This window comes from Mus musculus, chromosome 2 (assembly GCF_000001635.26).
Source record: "Mus musculus strain C57BL/6J chromosome 2, GRCm38.p6 C57BL/6J".
In the NCBI taxonomy this organism is placed as follows: Eukaryota; Metazoa; Chordata; class Mammalia; order Rodentia; family Muridae; genus Mus; species Mus musculus.
Window position 1 is genome coordinate 107,285,432 of NC_000068.7, and position 8,712 is coordinate 107,294,143.

General features: G+C 43.8%; 1 protein-coding gene across 2 annotated transcripts in view; it reads left to right on the forward strand.

Moving 5' to 3' along the window:
- Nucleotides 1-5,157: 5,157 nt before the first annotated feature.
- Nucleotides 5,158-8,712, forward strand: part of Kcna4 (potassium voltage-gated channel, shaker-related subfamily, member 4) — a 36,216-nt gene continuing 32,661 nt past the window's right edge. The window contains exon 1 of one of the 2 annotated variants that reach the window (NM_021275.4): nucleotides 5,158-5,640. The gene's annotated coding sequence lies outside the window, so the exon portion shown is untranslated. The other variant, XM_006498812.3, reaches the window with a different exon arrangement.

The window sequence follows — 8,712 nt, forward strand, 5'->3', positions numbered from 1 at the left end:
TGCTATGATTCTGCCTATTTCCTTTCACCCATTTGACTTCTGAGAGACATTCATAGGTCAAGGAGAGAGGTGTTATTACAGCTAGGAGTTTCTGTAAACCATTCTACTTAGTCACCATGCAGCTGCTAACTTGGTTTTGATCACTCTATGTGTATGCCCTGTGAGCAGAGTAGGGAATACCATCATGCAATGTTTTCCAATAGTCCTTCATTTAAGGATGGAATATGGTGGTGGTTTGGATGAGACTGCTGTCTAGAAGCTTATATGTTTGAATAAGCGTGAATGTTTGAATGTTTGAATTGGTTGCCAGTTGGTGGCACTGATTAGAAATGACTTGGAGGTGTGGCCTTGTTGGAAGAGCTCTACCCCTGGACGCTGGAGTTTAAGGATTTAAAATCCCATGCCATTCTCAGCTCTGTGTTTGTGGATCAGATTTATGCTCACAGCTTCTGCTTCAGCATCATGCCTGCTTGCCTGCTGTTATGCTCCCTGCCATGGTGGTCATCGTCTCACCCTCTGTAACTGTAAACTCCAGTAAACTCTTCTATAAGTTACCTTAGTCATGGTATCTCTTCACAACAATAGATGAATAACTAAGACCATACCAATTTCCCTATATCAAAACTGTATCTAAAACTACTTTAGAGAATTAACCCAATTATACATTTCATGCTGTATCCTCTGTTGATGCTTATTCTCTCACACATCATTCTTCACTGCTGAGCCTTTGGCATGGACCCACTTCCCTTCAAGAACATTCCTCTGTAACCTCCACTAGACATCTCTTCTCCCTGCCTCCCGTATGACTTCTCTCAGAACCTTACTAAACTAGTAGGTTGACTCTTGGCTCTCCCTCTATGCTAGCAGCTTTCTCCCAGAACAGGAGGTAATGGTAATAGCTTCCTCTCTATTCTACTTGGCATCTGCTGTAATCAAGGTCACAGTTCAGTGGTCCTTCTTTCTCTCAAGGGTTGAGGTTCTTTCATTACTGTGGTCTGAATGCTGAATGTGTCCATCCCAGATTCTAAAGTTGTGATTCTAACCCCTGAGGGGATGCTATTAGGAGGTGATTATACCATTATCCCAGGAAATTTCTCAAGAATGTGATTAGTGCCTTTATAAAAGAAGTCTTTAAAGCTACCTCACTATCCATACTATGGGGGTGTTTTATCTAGAAGAAGCTTTTGTGAACCCAGAGATGGGAACTCCATAAATACAGATATTGTCAGCATCATGTTCTTGGGTTTCTTAACCTGCATTATTTTAAGAAATAAATTCTGTTATTTGTAAGCCACTAAGTTTATGATACTTTGCTATAGAAACTTAAATGGACTGCAGTCAGAAATAAATATGCCTTTCTGAATCTCCAGACCTGAGTAGAATATGCATAAGATGTAATAGAATGGGAAATGAGAGTGAGCAGTCATTGGAAACACCAACTATGAGTAACACCTAGCTGAGTGGCTCACTTGCATTGAGAATAGTGGGCTGCTCAGAAGATCTCCGCCTATGAATCTGGAGGGGGCGGCATGGAAATAAGTTCTCTGGTTCTTTCTCATCTTTACATCACTTCAGAACTTTAAAATTGGTGATCTGAGGATTTGGAATTAGAAGATATAAAAGTAGTGACCCCCATTTAGTTATTTCCCAACATACAGTGGAAATCTTTCTTTATTGATCCACAACCTGGGACAGGTACAGTTTTTGTTTCCAGAGGAAGGGTGCGGGGTGCCTGGGGTGGAAGGAAGCACTTGTTTTCAGCAAAGTGTCACGGGCTTGTTAAAGAGGCAGTAAGGGGTAGCCAAACAATGCTATTCATTTGCTATTCAGGACACACTCACCAAAGAGTACAGAAACCTTCATAATGGACTAAGTAAAGTCCCACAGGCCTCCCAACCTGCTTTGTGCAAAAGAAATTCTGCTGGGTTTTGCTCCATTCTACAGAAAGAAAGACTTCATGTCGCAAGCTAGAACATTTGTGCCATTAACGGGAGACTTCAAAACCAAGGATAAATTATTCGAGGTAATAGGTGAGTGTGGAGGTTGGGAGGCTTATAAAGTTTTGGTTAGGTGATGATTAAGAAAGGCAAGAAAATAAGTTTTCTAGAAAAATGAGAATTTTAGGACTTAGTCAAGGTAGAGATTTTGTAGGTTACAGTAGAATAAAATAAAGTTAAATTAAATTAAATTAAATTAAAATCTCTCAGCTCAGTTTGTGAGGCTCTAAACAAACCCAAAGAGTATGAGGGAGAGAGAGAAATGCAATGATTCTTATTTTATAAAAAAATTACTTAAGTGGGAAAATGGAGTATGTGTGTGCATGCTTCTCTGTCTGTCTGTCTCTCTCTCTGCACGTGCATGTGCATAACTGTATATGTGTACATGCTTGTGTTTTTATATGTTTGTTCTGGAATGGGGGCAGAGAGCTGAGAGTGGGGCATGTTATTTTTAGGTGGTCTGATCTTAACCTAACCATTCCAGTGGGTTAGGCTTAGTGTTCCTAACCCTAGCACCTGGAACCTACCTATTTTCCACAGGAGCCACTCTCACGAATCTTCAGACTTCCTTTTTTCCTTGGAAGTCCTTATTTGTTTCCTTTGGATTGGATGCTGTTAAGGTTCTTTGTATTTCAGATGTGGCACTTTCATATCTGCATCATAGCACAGGTTGAGATCTGTGAATCTGTGACAGGTATTTGCTTACATGGATACGTGGGCACAGACTGTGTGGCATCACTGAAACTGAGGAGAAGCTTTCCGTATGTTGCAAAGCCACACATATAAGGGCTAATTCTGCTACTATATCATAAATTAAACAACTTCAGTCAAAGTTTTATAACCCATGCGAATCTCAATTTCTTTATATCATAGTGACAGAATAGTACCAATCATACATAATGTTTAGTCGTGCAGGTTAAGCAAGACAACATGCATGCAGATAACTTAGAACATTGTCAGTGATGGGATGGTCACTCAATGACTAGTCCATACCATGACCAAGTAGTCAATAAATACTTGTTCCATGTTCTGAATGAGTATTGTCATTAGAGTGCCTTCTATTCAGGTGAATTGTTGCTATTATTTAGTAGTTTCTCTTCCTGATACCTAAGAAAGAAAGATGCTTATGAAAACTTCAGGCATTTAAATGTTTAAAACTTTCTGGACCACAAGAAGAATAAATAGCCAGTGACATGTATAAGCATACTTTGCAAAGTTTCCATGTGATCCAATAAAAACATCCGAGCTTCGATACAACCATTATCTTTAGTACATTACTCAATCTCATCTTTCAACTCTCTGGAAGCATTCCATAGCTATTGTGGATTGATCTTACAAATTGCTTTTGGAAACTGGTCCCAAGATCTTATACCCTATGCCCTCAGCCCTGATTCTACCATTCTCTAAAACATCCTTCTGATGGCCTAACAGTAAGTCAGTCCTCTCTTTCTGGCACCTGTAAGACTGCACAAGGACCTAACCTTTATTTTGGAATCAAAAATGATTGCTTTCAGTTTTGGAGAAGTCAGTCCCTCCCATTTGCTGGAATGAGCTCCAATTTGGAACGACTTGGAACAAGTAGCTTCTCTAGGTGCCTGTAGGAACTTTTCTCTGTTCCTCCACCTACAGGGTAGGGGTGGGGCAGGGATGGGGTGGTTGTGGAGGGTGTTTGGGATAAATTTGTTTGTGCCATAATCTCAAGGTGCTCTGACTGGAAGAAGATAGGAAAACCAGATCCCACATTACAGCTTATTTGCTTGTTTCCCCTTCAGTAATTACATTTCAGCCCCCACCCCATTATTTTAAAAATTAAACAACTAAAGCAGTCTTCCAGGTGTCTTTCCCCACGTCAGCAGCGACAGGGTGAGTGCAGTGCACAGGGGCATATCTATAATTCAGCTCAGGAATATTTTCCTTAATAATTAATCAGGAATCACAAAAGAAGGAAGCCCAATAGGGCCCATGAACAAAGCTGCTGGAGAGTACAGCTACCCAGGTGCCAACTGACCAGCCCAGGACTGATCTGCTCCCGTAGCTGGACCTGTGTACCGTACTGCTTATTCAAACCATAAGGTGTGCTGAGGGAGATGGCCCAAGACCCAAACCTGACCATCACCTTGATTCCCCTCCCACTACACCCTGCCCGGTCTCTGAGCTAACCTTTCTTGTATACCACATCTATGTCCCAGAGACATCCACAAACTAACCACTAATGAAAAAGCACCTAAAGTTTATCTGGGGTGGGGTTGCCTTCCTAGAGACACACTTAGTTGCTTATAGGATAGGAAATGTGGAGTACTTAAACAAACAAACAAACAAACAAACAAACAAACAAACAAGTGGATGGCAGTAAAGTTTGGGGCACTAATATAAAGCCTCTCCAATGGCCCACATGGGCTCTCCAGTTCAGCTTCAATTATCTTTGCAGCAACAGTTTCACAGAGGGGTCAACTCAGCCTTTCAAAAGCTCCAGCCTAGGCCATTTTTAACAGTTTGTCCATAACCCTCCAGCCTCCCTCCTGTTGTGACTTGAGCCTCCTGTACACAGTAGCCTTCGCCGGGGGTCAGACTTCATATTCGACCAGTCTCTAACATATGGTCTAATACATGGGTAAAGTTGATCTTTCTCTGTGCCAACTGGGCCAGCAGCTGAAGCTGCAGACTCTCAGTGTTCCAGGAACGCTGAGACTAAGGTTGGGGTGTACTCACGGGGAGGGGAGGGGGAGGATTTCTGGACCTGCAGTCTGGCCAGAGATGCACCTGAGCCCTACTACCACACCTCTAGGGGTAAACAGATGACCAATGTCTGGGGAGATAAAAGATCAGGGTAAGAAGGGAAGCTGCCCCAAGCTATCCACCCCATTTTCTGGACTGCATCTTTCATCGAAGTCCCTCTCTCCCAGTGTCTCTAGTGGCACCTGTGCTGTGGTCGGTCCTGGACTTCTATTCCAGTTCCTACGGGACACATCTGCCTCCGGGATTTGCTCCTCGCTTGGGGGTGATACCCAAGTGCTCCTGGGATAGTTTCCAGAAGCTAAGCAGTCGTGGGGGCTGGGCCGACGGGTGGGGTCGCAGCGTCGTGACTGTGCCCGCCCAGCCATGCGGGGAGGCACCCCTAGTGACAGCCCCAAAGGCCACACCCTCGGCCCGGCCAGGCCCCGCCCCCGCCCGTGCGCGCTGGCAGCCTGGGGAGGCGTGTGCTGCTCCTGCAGCCAGCTAGAGAGCAAGACTGGGATGGATACTGGAGAAGGAATGCAGGCTTAACAAGTGATCGCTGCTGTCTAGGATTTTGAGTCTTTTTCGGAGAACCTTGACTTCCGTTCCCAGCCCATGTCTGCTGTGCCGAACTCCAGAGGAACCAGAAATCTCCGGGGTCTACCTTGGGGCGTCCCCAATCTCCACCTCTGGGCTCCAGTAACGAGGACTCTGCAATACCCCCTAGCCCCCTGGCCAAGACAACCGAACTTGTTCCGTGGATATTTGGGATCCTCCACCTGCCAAACCTGAGCGATTTTTTTTGTACTGCGCCCCCACCCCCAATGATTCTGCCCCTCCTCCAGCTGTTGCAGCGTGGAAAAGGGGAAACAAATCACCGGGGGGGATTTTTTTCGTCTATTTTTATTTTTCGCACTTGCTGGGAATGGTAAGTATGAGATCTTTCTTATCTTTCCTTCACCTTACTCTTTTGGCTGTTGAGAAACTGTGGACATTTGAGGAATAAATAATATTGAGAATGTGACAGAAGGACATGAATGGAAGGCGGTTAAAAATAAACCAGGAGGTGGGAGAAGGGAGGTGCAGATGCTACGCGGCGCTCCAGGGGCAACCCAGGGGATGGGGCGAGTGCGCCCTGCTTAATGTGCCAGAGCGGGAACCCAGGTCTGGAGGCTAGGGCGCAATTAAAGATGTCGTTCCCCCAACGAGGTGGGGTTTAGATTCAGCATCATTTTCGTTTTGCCTGATCCCAGCCTCACCGTTCCTCTCCTTTGCGAACAGCTGATGAGCCGGTCTGTATTGTTGCCTCTCCCAACATTCAGATGGCATGCATTTTCAGAGTGTTTGAGCAGTCCACAGGGACTGGATAAATGGTGTGCGTTGAGTTGATGTACGTGTTTCTTGGTGTTGGTTTTTCTGATTCTATCACCTTTTTATGTTTTAATTTTGTCCCTCTCTGCCCTTCTCCCAAATTTGGTTCAGGTACCACCCTAACACAGTTGCAGAAATTAGCATCTAGAAAGGAAAGCAGCCTTGTTGTTGTTGGGTAGGAAGGGAAGAGGGAATGCTTGTTGGTATTTGGGAACATAGAAGCAAGAATAGGTGCCCTGCAAATCCTATTAGTTTAATGGTGTTAAGAAGGTCTCTTGCATAAAGTCTGCTTGATTCTCCTAAGAAGAATACCTGGAGAAAGAGAGATTTTAAATCAGCTTGGTTTGTTTGAAAAAATGGTTTGGTGGGTTTACAATTTGTCTTTTCTTTCTGTCTTCCTTCCTTCCTTCCTTCCTTCCTTCCTTCCTTCCTTCCTTCCTTTCTTTCTTTCTTTCTTTCTTTCTTTCTTTCTTTCTTTCTTTCTTTCTTTCACTTTCTTTTCTCTATCTCCCCTTTCCCACCATGCCTCCCTGCTTCACTGCCTACTTACCTCTCTCCCTCCCTTCCCCCTTTCCTTCTTTCTGTCTCTCTAGGATAGTAAGGTAACTAGTAGCCAATTGAAAGGAAAACAGTTTTCTTTTTGAATGTCAAAGAGTTAGAAAAATAGTAATTAACAAGCCTAAATAAATAAAAGAATAAGGAAGCATTTGCTGTAGAACACAATGAAGGCAGTTCCAGAGCTTGTAGAAGTTACAGTGAGCTGGAAGACCCTCAAATTCATGACATTTGGGGGAGTTACTTGAGTAGAAGAAACATCTTCACATTTGTAAATCTATGGGTATGTCAGTTATTCAGGGCTTAAGTGGTGTCTGTACAAACTGTTTGTGGGTGCTGAGAAGTTGAACACATTCTCAGGCTTTTTGGATTCTGTCAATCTTAAAAAGATGTTGGCTGACATTCCACAGTGAACGTAGTCATAAGGTGGTTTTGTACACAAGGCCTTAGAGGTTTCACCACGGTAAACACTTATGAATGTAAGATGATGTGACCAGGACAACAGAAGAGGGGGGTGTTGCTAGGGATAACTTCTGAGGTGTATTTTCTGGAGTCTTTTGGTTTCAACCAAGGGTGTGTGTGTGTGTGTGTGTGTGTGTGTGTGTGTGTGTGTGTGATGCCCTGTGTTTGCCATTTAAGTTATGGGACCAACACTCAAAGTGAAGAGCAGCAGGTGCTCAAGGGTAGAATCCTGTTAATGGCTTCAGAAAGCCATGGCTCTCATGCCGCCGAAGTGTTTCCAGTAATAGAAACTAGAGGATGCCCAGAACTCTACCTGTTATCATCATTGCCAATTCTCTGGCTCATTTTCTGTATTCTTAGAAGTCCTCTTGGCCAGAGTAAATGGAAGAAGCAGGTGGTCAGAGTTAGGGGCAAGTTTCCTAAGTCCTGGCTGAGGAGATAAAGTCAATGGACTTAGGAGAGCAAAGTAAGAAAAGAGGGCCAGGGATAGCAGATGAGGCAGAGAGATTGGGATATGAAAAAAAAATGTGTGGTGAACTGGAGGGCGAAAGAACAGGATACAGTGAAATGGGGGGTGGGGTGGGTAAAGTGTGTACTCTAAATGCTGCATCCACATGCTTCAGAAGACTATATCAGGTGAACATGACGGCACTTCAAGGAGAGGGGATGGTTACCAAGAGAAGTGGGAACTGAGATCTGCTTCTAGGCCGTGGGTGGTAGGGAGTGTTCAGGAAGCTGGAGTAGAGAAATAAAAAAAAACAACAACAACAACAGGGGCTTGTTTCATGGAGTCAGAGAATGCCAGGTTCACACAGGCATTGTCTAGTGTCATAGTGACATATCTGTCCAAGTTCTGTCTTACCCCACCTCAGAGAGCATCGGCAAAGACTGTGAATTTAGAGAGTGGGTAGATAGATGACAGCCTAGTTTAATGCTGTGTTATCCATAACTGACATATCTGTTGCTATTTACTATGTACATAGACAGTGTGCTATCCTGAGAGCATCCATGATCTCCATGGATCCTTACCAATGTGGGGTAAAGGGGATTGATTATGTTGTCTACATTTTATGATTAGGAAATTGATGATCATTCAAGTAGTGGAGTCTAAACTGAAGAAAAATGTTTTATTTCCCCACTTCTTTAATCCCAAGAAAAAGAAAAATGTAAGGGTACTTAATTCAGCAACATTCCATGAGTGAAAATTTTAAGGAGAATTCCTTGAGATAAATGAATACTGGAAACAGCTGTAAAGTCAGAGCATCACTGTTGTGGAATGAAGAGGATACTATTGAGAATTAAACCTGGCATTGGTGAAGGGGCAGAGGAAAGCAAGAACCGTGTGGGTTGAGAATGGACAGGACCTAAACAAATGAGTTGCCACCAAACAGACTGATCTGAACCAATGACAAAAGAAGAGAGCAAGGTGGATGCTGAGTGGGAGAGATTTTAGAGCAGCCTGCCCCGTATTCTTGAAAAGTTATGGTCTCCTGGTGTGTGTTTCATGATTTGCCTGAGGACAAGAGCAGTGTATGTGGAGTAAAGGGCTGTTTGCTCTCTATGGTTTGATTCTTTTTTTTTTCCCCTGTGCTTATTTCCCATCCCTCTTCAG